The 16,112-nt window shown below is 38.7% G+C and overlaps 1 pseudogene; it reads left to right on the top strand.

Moving 5' to 3' along the window:
* The first annotated feature begins 7,782 nt into the window (after positions 1–7,782).
* LOC101081369 lies at positions 7,783–9,941 on the top strand (annotated as a pseudogene).
* Positions 9,942–16,112: the final 6,171 nt, after the last annotated feature.

The raw sequence follows: 16,112 nt of genomic DNA, 5'->3' as shown, positions 1-16,112 counted from the left end.
CCCTCCATTGGCTGCTGGGCTGCGGATTTTCACCATGACTGCTGGCTCTTGACTTTCAAAAATACCCACAGACAAGGAGAAGAGGGTCTGAATAGAGCAATTTAAATGCCCCAGAGTGTGCTGTGCTTAACCCACATCCAGCCGCCTTTCTTGAATAAATGCTCTCTTATTACAAGCTTTTGGTTAATTTCAAGAGTCTGAAAGGGTTGATTTGGACTATTTTTTGCTGATGTCCTCGTTGCTTTTATGAAGCAGGGATTGGAGGTACTTAACTCTGCCATTCTCCCTGACATCTCTCTAAGCTCCTTAGTTTCTAGTAGCTCTCCAGTTTTCTGCTAACTTCTTGTGTGTGCTTTATGGGTTTGCTGCATCATAGGAGATCATATCTGAAATAATTCAAATGTTCTCTTCCCCACTATGTCCATTTTTGTACCAGTTGGCTTAGGATGGGTACTTTTTCAGACAGGGAAGGGACTGTTTGCACTTGAGAGTTTTAGTACTGGAAAAGTAGACCTGAAACCAGAGTATCAAACAGACAACAGGGCTCTTCTGACCAAGCATATGCCGAGGTAGATTACAAGAGTATTCACAAAGAAGAGTTATTTGTTCCATTTATGGAAAAGGAGATTTCAAGCCAGTTGTATTCATTTTCAAGAAAGCACTGGACTGCGCAGGAAGGACATGAATATGGTCAAAGTGGAAACCCAATTGCATCTGAGCTCAGAGCTTATTCCTCTAAGAAAAATATCCCGTAATTGTTTGAGGGCATTTCAAACGTAGTTTAGGCGAAGATGAGAGAAACTGCTGGCATGAGTGAATTCTTACGGACACAGCGAATGTGGGAAATTATTCTGTGCTATTGCATAAGCCATGCAGGAGTAAAACTTCTAAAATGTAATCAGTATGGGAAAACCTTCAGTCATAACAAACCTCATAAGTTCTCAAGGGATTAATAAAGTGGAGAGATTCCCGTAAGTGTGATAAAAGTAGGAAGGCCTTCACTAGGGAAAAGAGCAAACAAGTCATACTATAAAGAATCCCTCTGATTTTAATGAAAGTGAGAAGCTATAGATCCAGGAGTTAAAACTCCTTAGCCACCAAAGTTCTGCAGAGATGATAATCCTTATAAAAGCAATGAATTTGGTAAAGCATTCTTCAAGAAGTCACACTCTATTCCACATTGGAAGAAAACCCCTGGTAGATTTCTAGAGTTGCTCTAACAAGACCACAAACAGAGTGACTTAAATAGTAATATATTTTCAACATCTATATAAGTCTGGCATCTGTTGATTGTGTTTATCCCTTCCAATTGGTCACATTTTCCTGTTTGTATATTGAGTCCTTTTGAATTATATTTAGACATTGTGAGTATTATGCTGTGTTCTCAGGCCTGGTATGTGCCTTTTGAGATGTTGTTTTGCTGAAGAAGGCAATCAACCTGGTTTGGGTCCATCAACCTATATGTCTAGTTCAGATTCTGTGTACTAGATCACATTGCTCTGTTATTCTGTATGTGTGCCATACGTGGTCAGGGGTTTGGCTGGGACACTGCCGGGCCTACACGGAACTAGGACCCCTTTTCTGGTTCTCTCCTCTGGAGTTCCCTCCCACACTCTCTGGTCCTCGAAGGTCCTTTTTCTGTATCCATGGGCCAGATGGATGTGGTTTCTGTTACTACTGCCGGGCCAATTCAGGAGAAAAAAAATGCATGGGAGCCAAGAAATGGGAAACTTGCTCCCCTGCATAAAATCTGGTTCATTTTTAGAGTAATTTGGATCTTTGTTCATGTTTTAAGTCTTATATTTATGTCTTTAATATTTTCATACTTATATTACATATGTGGTTATTACAATATCTGGACTGTTGATTATTACAGTATCTGGACACTTAATTTCACCAGAAATTAGGTTTCTGAATGTTCTGAAAATTTAGATTTTTCACTCATATATAGCTTATCTTATTCTTGGGACTATTTTATGAATGACTTATTATTTGCTTCCTTCTTGTTCTTGAGAAATAACTAGAGAATGTATAGATTCCGAATCACTCACATTCGTAGAATTTGAAGTCCAAACTAATACGAAGGAAAACTTTCATTACATCATATCCATATGAAAATTATAAAAATAATGTGGAAGAAATTTAAATTGAAATTTGATGGAAGAGTTCCAATTCTGCTATTGAAACCTGTTGTTTTTGCTAACGACAGCTAAATCTTTGGGGGAACCGTAAGAGGCAACTGTCCGAGGCCTCTGAAAAGTCAACAAAAGCAGGCCAATTGTGGCGCGAGCCAAAACCAGAAGATGCATCCTACATGAGGATGAGTTTCCCATTTCTTTTCTCTCGTGAATAGTAGAAACCATGTTGTTCTGGCCAGAGGAAACAGAGGAAGGGGACTTCTGAGGGTCAGAAGGAAACTGACACAGGCTACGATATGGATGAACCTTGAGGACGTTGTGCCCAGTGAAACGAGCCTATCACAAAAGGACGAATCCTGAACGATTCCACTTACATGAGGTCCCTAGAGTGAAATTCAGAGATGGAAAATAGGATGGTGGCCGCCAGGGGCTGGGGGAGGGGCAACGGCGAGTTGTGTTCCATGGGGACAGAGTTCAACTATGCAAGATGAGAAAAGTTCTAGAGGTGGACAGTGGTGATGGCTGCACAGCAGTGTGCGTGGGCTTAGTGCCTCTTCAACACGGTTAAGATGTTAAATTTTATGTTTTATGTATTTTATCCCACTTTTGAAGAGGTAAAAAATTGCTTTCCCTTTATGTCTGTTTCACCTGATATTAGAATAACCGCCTGGGACTTCCTCTCCTTACTTTTTACATGGTATGTCTCTCACTTCCTGTTTTAAAGTATTCCTATTTTGGAATACATATAATATGGACTTGTCTTTTTTCTTTTTTTCTTTTCTGAATATAATTTATTGTCACGGACTTCTTTTTCTTAAATCACTATCCATCTTTGCCTTTGGATTGTTTATATTAGTAACATTTCATATAATTATGGATACAGTCGGATTGAGAGCTGTCATTTTCTTATGTATTGTCTGTTTGTCTCTCCTGTTTTTTTTTTTTTTTTTATTTTTTTTTTCAACGTTTTTTACTTATTTTTGGGACAGAGAGAGACAGAGCATGAGCGGGGGAGGGGCAGAGAGAGAGGGAGACACAGAATCGGAAACAGGCTCCAGGCTCCGAGCCATCAGCCCAGAGCCTGACGCGGGGCTCGAACTCACGGACCGCGAGATCGTGACCTGGCTGAAGTCGGACGCTTAACCGACTGCGCCACCCAGGCGCCCCTCTCTCCTGTTTTTTATTCTTCTCTTCTCCTGCTTTCTTTTGAATCAGTTTAATAATATCACTATTCTAACTTATCACATGGCATTTTGGCAATATGTCTTCGAACATTTTTATTTCTTGCTGCCCTGAGAATGATAATATACGTATCTGACTTTTTAGAATCTACTTAGAATTAATAAAGTACCACTTTATGTAAATTCTCAGAACTGGGACACCGTGTGGGTTCATTATGACCCCACTGCTGTCTTATGTGGTACACATACGTGGAGTGAAACAGCCACTAACCTATGTTATAAATTTTGCTTTAAACAGCCCTTGTATATTTTAATGAAAATCTAGGAAAAAATAAGAGGTCGTATTTTCTACTTATCTTGCTATTTACCATTTCTGGGCTTTACTTTAATTCCTGAAGTACTGACTTTCCCTCTGGATCATTTCCCTTCAGGATGAACTACGTTAGCCTTTCTCATTGAGCAGATTGGCCGGCACATACTTCTTTGAGTTTTACTTCAATTGAGAATTAATTCATTTTACTCTTATTCCTGAAGGAAAATTTTTTCTGGATATAGAACAGGTTTGGGAGGGTTTTTTGAGGGGGGGGGTTGGCACCACTTAAAGATATTTTTCCACTGGTTTTTGACATTTGTTATTTCTGATGAGAAATCCATGGTCATCCAAATCATTGTTTCCCAATATGGAATGTATCTTTTATCTCTTACTGTTTTCAAGAGACTTTCTTACTGGGGCGTCTGATAGGCTCAGTTGCTAGCGCATGTTCCGTTGACCTGTATGTCTGTTTTTGTGCCAGTACCATACTGTCTTGATGATTAGAGCTTTGTAATATAGCTTGAAGTCCAGGATTGTGATGCCTCCTGCTTTGGTTTTCTTTTTCAGGATTGCTTTGGGTATTTGGCATCTTTTCTGGTTCCATACACATTTTAGGGTTGTTTGTTCTAGCTCTGTGAAGAGCGCTGGTGTTATTTTGTTAGGGATTGCGTTGAACACATAGATTGCCTTGGGTAGTATTGACATGTTAACAGTATTCTTCCAATCCATGAACATGGAATATTTTTCCTTTGTTTGTGCGTGTCTTCTTCAATTTCTTTCATAAGTTTTCCATAGTTTTCAATGTATAGATATTTCACCTCTTTGGTTTGGTTTATTCCTAGGTATTTTATGGGATTTGGTGCAATTGTAAATGGGACCGATTCCTTGATTTCTCTTTCTGCTGCTTCATTATTAGTGTATGGAAATGCAACCAATTTCTGTGCATTGATTTTATATCCTGTGACTCTGCTGAATTTATGGATCAGTTCTAGCAGTTTTTTGGTGCAATCTTTTGGGTTTTCCATATAGAGTATCATGTTGTCTGTGAAGAGTGAAAGTTTGACTTCCTCCTTGCCAGTTTGGATGACTTTTATTCCTTTGTATTGTCTGATGGCTGAGGCTAAGACTTCTAATACTGTGTTGAGTAACAGTGGTGAGAGTGGACATCCGTGTTCTGTTCCTGACATTGGGGGGAAAGCTCTCAGGTTTTCCCCATTGAGGATGATATTAAAGTTGGGTCTTTCGCATATGGCTTTTAACGATCTGGAGGCATGATCCTTCTGTCCCTACTTTATTGAGGGTTTTTATCAATAAAGGGCACTGTATTTTGTCAAATGCTTTCTCTGCATCTATGGAGAGGATTGTGTGGTTCTCATTCTTTCTTTTATTAATGTGATGTATCACATTGATTGATTTGCGGATATTGAACCAGTCCTGCATCCCAGATATAAATCCCACTTGATCATGGTGAATAATTCTTTTAATGTATTGTTGGATCTGGTTGGCTAGTACCTTATTGAGAATTTTTGCATCCATGTTCATTACGGAAATTGGTCTGTAGTTCTCCTCTTTAGTGGGGTCTTTGTCTGGTTTTGGAATCAAGACAATGCTGGCCTCATAGAATGAGTTTGGAAGTTTTCCTTCTGTTTCTATTTTTTGGAACAGCTTCAGAAGAATAGGTGTTAACTCTTCTTTAAATGTTTAGTAGAATTCCCCTGGAAAGCCATCTGGCCCTGGACTCTTGTTTGTTGGGAGATTTTTGATAACTGAATCAATTTCTTTACTCATTATGAGTCTATTCAGATTTTCTATTTCTTCCTGTTTCAGTTTTGGTAGTTTATATGGTTCTAGGAATTTGTCCATTTCTTCCAGATTGCCCAATTTATTGGCTTATAATTGCTCATAATATTCTCTTATTATTGTTTGTATTTCTGCAGTGGTGGTAGTAATCTCTCCTCTTTCATTTTTGATTTTATTTATTTGGGCCCTTTCCTTTTTCTTTTTGATCAAACTTGCTAGGGGGTTATCCATTTTGTTAATTCTTTCAAAGAACCAGCTCTTAGATTCATTGATCTGTTTTACTGGTTTTTGGGTTTTGTTTTTTTTTTTGGGGGGGGGGAATTCTATATTGTTCATTTCTGCTCTAATTTTTATTATTTCTCTTCTTCTGCTGGCTTTGGGGTTTCTTTGCTGCTCTGTTTCTAGTTCCTTTAGGTGTGAGGTTAGATCCTGTATTTGGTATTTTTCTTGCTTCTTGAGAGATTTCTGGATTACAATGTGTTTTCCTCTTAGGACTGCCTTTGCTGCATCCCAAATGGTTTGGACTGTCATGTTTTCATTTTCATTTACTTCCATATATTTTAAAATTTCCTGGTTGACCCATTAATTCTTCAGTAGGATGTTAGTTTCCATGTATTTGCAGGCTTTCCAAATTTTTTCTTGTGGTTGAATTCAAGTTTCATAGGGTTGTGATCTGAAAATATACATGGTATGATCTCAGTCCTTTTATATTTGTTGAAGGCTGTTTTGTGACCCAGTATGTGATCTGTTTTGAAGAATATTCCATGTGCATTTGAGAAGAATGTGTATTCTGCTTTTGGATGAAAAGACCTGAATATATCTGTTAAGTCCACCTGATCCAATGTGTCATTCAGAGCCGTTAGTTCCTTACTGATTTTCTGACGAGATGATCTGTCCATTATTGTAAGTGGAGCGTTGAAGTCTCCTGCAATTACAGTATTGTTATGTATAGATTTATTTATGTTTGTGATTAATTGATTCATATATTTGTGTTCCTTCATGTTAGGAGCATAAACATTTACAATTGTTATCTCTTCTTGATGGATAGACACTTTAATTATGATATAATGCCCTTTTTCATCTCTTGTTACAGTCTTTGTTTTAAAATCTAGTTTGTCTGATATAAGTATGGCTATTCCAGCTTTCTTTTGACTTCCAGTAGCATGATAGATGGCTCTCCATCCCTTCACTTTCAATCTGCAGGTGTCCTCAGGTCTAAAATTAGTCTTTTGTAGGCAACATATAGATTGCTTTTGATTGGGGCATTTAGTCCATTCACGTTCAGAGTGATTATTGAAAGATACGGATTTAGTGTCATTGTGTTATCTGTAGGTTTCATGCTTGTGGTGATGTCTCTGGTCCTTTGTAGTCTTTGCTGCTTTGCACTCCCAGAATCCCCCTTGGGATCTCCCACAGGGCTCATTCAGTAGTCATGCATTCCTTTAGGTTTTTTTTTTGTCTGGGAAACTTTTAATCTGTCCTTCTATTTTGAATGACAGTCTTGCTGGATAAAAGGATTCTTGGCTGCATATTCTTCCTATTCAGCGTATTGAATATTTCCTGCCACTCTCTTCTGGCCTGCCAAGTTTCAGTGGTCAGGTCTGCTACTACCCTTATGTGTTTACCTTTGTAGGTTATGGCCCATTTGTCCCTAGCTGCTTTCAGAATTCTCTCTTTATCTTTGTATTTCAACCTCCAGCTCTTGATTTTGGCTCAGGTCATGATCTCAGCATCATCGTGAGCTACTTGTCAGGCACAGTGCTGAGTGTGGAGCCTGCTTGGGATTCTTTCTCTCCCTCTTTCTCTGCCCCTCCCCCACTCATGTACACTCTCTCTCTCAAAAATAAATAAATAAATAGACTTTTAAAAAAGAAAATATAGAATTTTATAAATAGGTAACATTATAAAAGTGATCAAGTAGCAAGTTTCAATCATATGCATTAGGGTGAAGGACTGCCATTATTTTCAGTGTTATTAAGGGGACTACAGTCCTACAAATAGAAATGATTAAGGAAGGAAAGGCAGGAGTGTGTAGTTGCTATGAACTTGCACTAATATTCAAGAAATCATGGTTGAGGTGCTTTAAAACCACTGCTTTAAAACCACTGGATCCTGGCGGCACCTGGGTGACTCGGTTAAACGGCCAACTCTTGATCTCCGCTTAGGTCATGACCTCACAATTGTGAGATCAAGCCCCAACTCGGAACTCTATGTGCAGCATGGAGCCTGCTTGAGATTCTCTCTCTCCCTCTCCCTCTGCTCCTCCTCCACTCATGTGTGTGCTCTCTCGCACTCTCTCAAAAAAAAAAAGAAAGAAAGAAAGAAAGAAAGAAAGAAAAGAAGAAGAAGAAGAAGAAGAAGAAGAAGAAGAATGATGAGAAGAGTAATTATTTCTCCAAATTAAATAAACATTAAAATCCCAGAGGCACTACATCACAAATACAGAGTTGTCAAATCTCAGGAACTCAAATGGTCCTACATGAGAATTGGTTTCCCTGATCAACCAAACAGTGGTGAAATAAGAGCAGTGTGTCTTTTTTGCTAAACTGATTTCACTTTTATTTATCACCAAAATCTTTGTATTCCAGTAACAAGAAAGGAGATCAGTTCACATTTACCTCTTCATAATAAATGCATGAGAAGATAAAGTTTGAAAAAATAACTTAAAACCCAAACATAGCGATCAGAGTCGTAAATTTTCTTCCTAATGAAATGTGTTCTGGCATATCCATAAATGAAAGGGGTAGAGGAATTTGTTAAATGAACATGAACTAAATTGTAGAGAAAAGATAAATGGACCCAAATAGTCTTTCTCACAAATTTCTGGGAGATAGTGTTCTTAAACAAGCAGAAGAGACATCTATCATCATCACTTTGTTTTCTTTATTTTTAATTAGTTGCAACCTTACTTCCAGTGTCCTGTGATTTGAAATTTCCTAACTGTTAGGGCACAAGCTTGAGTGCTGATGCCATTATTTTGAAATCTGTGAAATTAAAACTGGGGCAACAAAGGTTTTCGTGAGAAAATACTGGTGGATATCGTATAGTACTATGAGGTTAAACTTGCTTTGTAAAACAATTTTTTGAACAAAGAACCTTATTTCCCAATAAAGAATCTGAGTTTTCTTAATTACACAAATTATAGAAGACACTTATTAAATAATAGTTCTAGTTGACTCATGGAGAGACGTCAACTGAGTAATTAAGAACCAGACCTGATGCCCAACCTCCTCCTGTAGGTTGAAGCCCAGGTGGTGCCCAGATGCCTGCTTACCACTCTTCTCTCGTGGACCCTGACACCAAACTCATTGGAAACATGGCACTGTTGCCTATCAGAAGTCAGTTCAAAGGACCTGCCCCTGGAGAGACAAAAGATACAGATACTGTAGATGAAACCATTTATTACTTCAAGGCCAATGTCTTCTTCCAAAGCTATGAGATTAAGAATGAAGCTGATAGAACCTTGATATATATATAACTGTCTGCATTTCTGAGCGTCTAAAGAAACTCTAAAAGTGCAATTCCAAAATCCAAAGTGAGAAAGAAATATATATGCTGGGATTCACTAATTTTCCCACTGCTGGAGAGCCTGGTTTTGCACTTAATGCAATTTATGCCAAACCTGCAAACAAACAGGATGATGAGGTGATGAGAGCCTGTTACGGCAGCTGAAACAAGAGACTTGACTGAGACTTTGTGAGAAAGTTTTGGACCCTCAGCACGTGGTGGATTTGCTTGTGAAGAGACAGTTCATGAATGAGAGTCTTTCAGGACCTGGACAATAAAAGGAGCCTGGGCAGACACTTTTCCACAGCCATGGGCAGCATTTTACAGCAAGATGAACACATTTCTTTGCCTTTATTTGATAAAGTTTTTTACAGAAGAGAGAAGAGAGTGTGTCTTCGCTTGAAGAGCTCTTTATCAAGAATTTGGGTGGGGGAGGGAAGAATGGATTGTCGAAGAGTAATTGGAAATTTTCTGCAGTATTGAATTGGTGCTTAATAAGAACAAGTAATCATAAAGAAACTTCTGACATTCCAAAAAAAATAAAGACCAGACCTGAAATGTGCCCTTTCAAGATGAGTATGAATATGAATTAGTAAGGTTTTAGTTTAAAATGAGTCGATAATATAATAATATGTACCTTCTGAACTGATAAAGGAAATAAATGAAAGCCATTTTATTCCGAGAAATGAATGGTCACAGTGCACAGCAGAGAAAATAGTCCTCTGAGCTGTGGGAGATGGTTAGAGCTTGATGGCTCATCAGAGGCTACCAGAAACTTCCCTATTACACCCAATTTGCCCACTTCCACCACCTGCCTAGGATCCTACCCGGGAACCGATTCTAAGTCTGGGGAAGTTTTTCACACTTATCTGGGTGGATGCATAGGGTGACCTGTGCACACCGGAAGAATCTGCACAGTTTAAATATTTTTGTAATATTTTTTTACTGTTTATTTATTTTAGAGACAGAGAGACAGAGCACAAGCGGGGTCAGGGCAGAGAGAGAGGGAGACAGAATCTGAAACAAGCTCCAGGCTCTGAGCTGTCAGCGCAGAGCCCAAGGTGGGGCTCGAACTCACAATCCATGAGATCATGACTTGAGCCGAAGTTGGACACTCAACCGACTGAGCCACCCAGGCGCCCCAAGAATCTGCACAGTTTAAAGGCAAGGATGTCATTAGCTCATCTTTCTACAGGCCTGTCATCTCAGTGTCTATAGAAAGGTGACAGGGACAGGATGGGGGAGGGCAGAACCGTGGGGTCCCTAGTGGAAACATTTTACCTGTCTCTTAACTCTACTTGATTCTCTCCTAGGAAGAGCTGAGCTCAAAACTTTCCCAATCACTTCCCTTGCCACATCTGCGTGGAGAGATCAGAAGAGAACACAATCATGGTAGAACTTACTAAGTTTTCTCATTTCAATCTTAAAATCAAGTTAGTACAGTCTCACGTCAGACTTTGTAATACCACTACTTTGGTAAGAGATTCCTTGCACCTCCCGTGAGTTCAGAGTGGCTGTGAGCATCCTGTCTCTACAGTGTGATGGACACCCTCGTCCCTAGGTCGATTCTCAGATGAAACTCATGGTTTCTAGGTAGCATCGCTCATGCATCCCATGATTTCCATGCTTCATACAAGTCCTCAACTTAAATTAGGTGTAAAAATATCCCTCATGGCAACAGGTGAAGGCAGCAAAACCCATTTGGAGCCGATTGGTTTTCATTTTCCAGGAATCCCTGCAGTGGCCCCACAATGGGTTATAAACATGCATCCCCTGCATATTGGTGACCCCAGATTTTTGGGGGGATGGAACAGGTGCCTGCAAAGAGCTGGGAACCTTCTGCATTCTGTGACTGAGGTACTGAGAAATCCAGGTTCTGATCCCTCTGAGACCACCGGTGAGAAACACATCATGATGGAACAGTGTGGTGCTGACCAGAGGGTTTTCTGGCAGTAAAGCCATTGCAGACTTTCATAAGGACATCCCTGTAAAAGCAGAATCCTTACACAATATGATCTTGAGTGATTCTCACATTTTTCCCCCAATTAAATTCATTAGAAAGGGAATCAGAAAGAAGACAAAAGTTTCTGTACATTCAAAGAAGTTTAAAGAGAGGAAAATAAGATGCTCTGGGCGGGGGGGGGGGGGCGGTGGTGATGGAATATATTCCTATCCAGACTAAATGTAGACCATTGCTATTTAGTAAATCAAGGTTTCATTTAAAAAGTGCCCTAAACGTTAACAGGTCTTTCATGGATGTGGACTAATCCAGACCACGTAGGATCCATCCTCAGGTCTGCATTTGCTGCCCTGATCAGAAATATGGAAACTTGGGGCACCTGGGCGGCTGTCAGTTGAATGGCCAACTCTTGATGTCAGTTCAGATCATGATCCCAGGTTCGTGGGATTGAGCCCCACAGCAGGCTATGCACTGAGTGTAGAGCCTGCTTAAGATTTTTTTCCCTCTCTCTCTCTCCTTCTACCCCTCTCCCCATCTCATGCACTCTCTCGCTCTCTCTCTCTCTCACACAAAATTTGTTAATGAAATAGGGAAGTGTTCTCTGTGACTGCTAAGCAGACATTCCAAGCAAGAGTGGAAAGCTGGGGGGGGGGGGGGGGGGGGGGGGTGGTGATCACAGATGCCAACGGCCGAGGTCTCTCCTCCAGTAGTGGCAGGTGAGCATCAGCTAGCAAATACATCTGCCAACTAAGTTTGGCTTTTTTGTGGACATGCTTTCAATTTTCTCGGATAAATCCGCACGTAGAATTGCTGAGTAAAAAGGTGTTCGTTTGACTCAGCAAGAAACTGCAAAAACTTTCCAAGTGTCACTCATTGTACCATTTTGTGTTCTTCCCAGAAATATGTGAGACTTCTAGTTGATTAATATCCTTGCCACATTTTTGTTGTTTGGTTCTTAACTTTAAATATCCCAGCGAATGTGTAGTGGAATATCACTGGAGTACTTACTGCAGTCTCTAAAGACGAAGTGAGCAATTCTTCCTGTGTTTATTTTGTGTTGTCTAGTGTTTATTGTCCAGACATCTTGCTTTGTGAAATGTCTGCTTATGTCTTTTGCCAATGTTAATGGTTTGTTTATCTTTTTGTTATCGAGTTGTAGTTGTTAAAGAATCTGGATATAAGTATTTGGCTGATAAATATTGTTCACATACTTTCCTTTAGTATATGGCTTTCATATTAATATTTGAAATTTTGACTTATGATAAATAAGAATAGTCTTTGCAAAGTCTAATTATCATTTTTTCTGTTATGGTAATTGCTTTCTGTGTCCTGAGAAATCTTTGCCTACACAACATTGCAAATATGGTCTGATGTTTTCTCCAAAAGACTTTTTAGTTCAGCTGATTTAGTTTTGAAGACTGTGACTATCCTGAGTTAATTTTCATCTGTAATGTAAGGTTCTGGTCAACGTTCATTTTTCTTTTTTTCAAAAAAAAATTTTTTTAATGTTTATTTACTTTTGAGAGACAGACAGAGAGAGAGAGAGAGAACACAAGTGGGGGAGGAGCAGAGAGAGAGGGAGACACAGAATCCGAAGCAGGCTCCAGGCTCTGAGCTGTCAGCCCAGAGCCCAACGTGGGGCTCGAACCCACGAACCGTGAGATCATGACCTGAGCCGAAGTTGGACGCTTAACCGACTGAGCCACCCAGGTGCCCCTCCATGTAGATTTTAGATGAAGCTTATTAATGTATGTGGAAAAGACTGCTAAGATTATGATTGCATCGAATCTCTAAACTAATTTGAGAACAAAAATTTAGGCAATTTTGTGTCTTCTGATATATGACTATGGTGTATCTCACCATTTATTTTAGTCTTTTCAAATATCTCTAAACAAGTTTTATAGATTTCAGTGTATAGATTTTCCAGGTTTCGTTAAAGTAATTCCTAAGTATGTCATCTTTCTTTAATGGCACTTTCAAAGGTTATGATTTTTTATACGTATTGCTGGATTCTGTGTTCTAAATTATTTTTACGATTTTTTTGCCTATAGTCATGAGGAATTTTGTTTCTGTTTTTTTGTTTGTTTGTTTGTTTGTTTGGAATGTTCTTGGTTTTGAATCAAGGTAATGCTTGCCTTAAATAAAACAAGTTGAGGGGCGCCTGGGTGGCGCAGTCGGTTAAGTGTCCGACTTCAGCCAGGTCACGATCTCGCGGTCCGTGAGTTCGAGCCCCGCGTCAGGCTCTGGGCTGATGGCTCGGAGCCTGGAGCCTGTTTCCGATTTTGTGTCTCCCTCTCTCTCTGCCCCTCCCCCGTTCATGCTCTGTCTCTCTCTGTCCCAAAAATAAAAATAAACGTTGAAAAAAAAAAAAAAAAACAAGTTGAGAATGTGCCCTACTCTTCTATTTTCTGGAAGATACTTTATTACATTTGCATTATTTCTTCCTTAAATATTTGGTATGGTTAACCACTAACTGCATCTTAGAGGAATTTTCCTTCGTGGGAATGTTTTCATTGTTAATTCAATTCCTTTGATAGCCATGGGCTAGTCAACTTATACATTTCTTCTCGAGTGACCTGTGGTAATTTGTGTCTTTAAAAACATTTGTCCATTTGTTTTAAAGTTGTCAAATCTGTCACAATAAAATTTTTCCAGCTAGTCTCTAAATTAGTTTTTTAAAACAAGTTTATTGGGGCACCTGGCTGGCTCAGTCAGAAGAGCACACAACTCTTGATCTCAGGGTCTTGAGTTCAAGCCCCATGTTAGGTGCAGAGATTACTAAAAAAAAAATAAAGAACATTTTAAAGGAAGTTTATTGATTTTCATAGTGGCTGAATCAATTTACATCCCCACTAAGAGTGTACAAAGGTTCCCTTTTCTACACATCCCGACAACACTTACTTCTCGTCTTCTTGATGATAGCCATTCTAACAGGTGCGAGGGGATATTTTATTGTGGTTTTGATTGGCATTTCTCTGATGATGAGTGATGTTGAGTGTCCCAGGGGGAGGAATCTCATTTAGCACCTAGTTTAAGGCTGACTGGGAGCCAGACTCTCAGACAGCAGCTTTTAAAGTATGCAAATATATATAATCCTGTGAAGTCAACTATATACAGTCTTGTGTTATCTTCTTGTTGAGTATTAAGGATTCTCGTACGTTTCGGTTCCAAGTCCCTTTTTATGTTATTTGAAAATGGTGTGGCTTATTTTTCATTCACTTAACAGTATCATTCAGAGATCATAAGTGTTTAAGTTTGGTAAAGTCTAACTTAATTTTTTTTTCTTTTGTGGATTACACTTTTGGTGTTGAATCTGAAACCTCATCACCAAACCCAAGGCCATCACATTTTCCCCTGTGTTGTATTCCCAAAGCTCTGTATTTTTTACTTATGTATTTAGGTCTGTGATCCATTTTCAGTTAATTTTTGTGAAGGTGTAAGGTCTGTGTCTAAATTAATTGTTGGCATATGAATGTCCACTTGTTCCTGTATCAAATTTTGAAAACACTGTTCTTTCTTCATTGGATTGCCTTGTTCCTTTGTCAAAAAAATCAGTCGGCTGTATTTTTGTTGGTCTCGTCTGGGCTCCCAATTCTTTCCCATGAAACTATTTGTCAATTCTTTCACCATGCCATCATGATTATTTAGATTTATAGTAAGACTTGAAATTGGATAGTGTCAGCCTTAGTTCCTCTGCAGTATTTTTATGTTTATTCTGGATCTTTTAAAAATTTCCATATAGGCTTTAGAATCAATTTGTCAATATCCACTAAGTACGTAGCTGGGATTTTGACTGGGTTTATTTTGAATGGAAACATCAAGTTGGGAACAATTGGCATCTTGGCGATATCGAGTCTTCGTATCCATCCACCTGGACTCTTCATTTATTGAGATCTTCTCTGATTTATTTTTATCAGTGTATTGTAGAATTTCTCAAATAGATCCTGTACATATATTTTCTAGATTTATACTTAAGTATCTCTTTCTTGTGTGCCAAGGTAATGTGGCTTTAATTTCAAATTTCATTGTTCATTGGTGATATATAGGGAAACCATTGACTTTTGTCTGTTAACCCTGTATTCTGCAATCATGCTTGAATCAGTTGTTAGTTATGGGAGGGTTTTTTGTTGATTCTGTGGCACGTTCTACTCAAACAATTCTGTCATCTGCAAAGACAATTTAGTTTCTTCCTTCCCAATCTGTATACCTTTTATTGCCTTTCCATGTATTTGTTATTTCATGTTATTGCATTAGTTAGGATTTCTAGCATGATGCTGAATAGAAGTTGTGAAAGGAACGTCTTACCTTATTCCTGATTGTACAGGGAAGACATCTAATTTCTCACCATTACTATGATGGTAACTGTATGTGTTTTGTAGCTGCTGTTTATCAGAAGGAAGAAGTATCCCTCTATTGCTACTTTGTTGAGAGCTTTTATCATGAATGGGTGTTGGAATTTGTCAAATGCTTTTCCTGCATCCATTGATACAATTACATGTTGTTTTCCTCTGGCCTGTTGATATGATGGTTTGTGTTTATTGATTTTCTTTTCTTTTAAACATTTTATTTAAATCCAAGTTAGTTAACATATAGTGTATTAATGGTTTCAGGAGTAGAATTTAGTGACTCATCACTTACGTGTGACACCCAGCGCTCATCCAACAAATGCCATCCTTAGTGCCTGTCACCCATTTAGCCCATCCCCCCTGTTTCTCGATTTTCAAATGTGAACCAACTTTGCACACCTGGAATGAATCCCATTTGGTCATGGTGTATAAATCGTTTTACACATTGTTGGATTTGATTTGCTCATCTTTTCTTGAAGATTTTCGCATCTATATTTATAAGACGTATTGTTCTGTAGCTTCCTTTCTTATAATATCTTTATCTGGCTTTGGTATTAGGGTAATTCTGTCTCATAGAATGAGTTAGAAACTCTTCCCTCTGCTTTTATTTTCTGGAAGATATTGTGAAGAATTGGTATATACTGGTATAATTTCTTTCTTAAGTGTTTGGTAAAATTCACCAGTGAAATGATCCAGACCTGTCGCTTTCTTCTTTGTGGAGCATTTTAGTTATTGATTCAATTTATTTAATAGATGGGGACCCATTCAGATTATGTTTCTCTTCGTGTGGGTTTTGGTGGTTCCTGTCTTTGAAGGAATTAGTCCATTTCATTTCGGTTATCAAATTTACAAGTTTAGAGTTGTTCA

The sequence above is a fragment of the Felis catus genome, chromosome A2 (genome assembly GCF_018350175.1).
Source record: "Felis catus isolate Fca126 chromosome A2, F.catus_Fca126_mat1.0, whole genome shotgun sequence".
Classification (NCBI taxonomy): domain Eukaryota; kingdom Metazoa; phylum Chordata; class Mammalia; order Carnivora; family Felidae; genus Felis; species Felis catus.
This window is presented reverse-complemented; position numbering and strand designations above follow the sequence as displayed.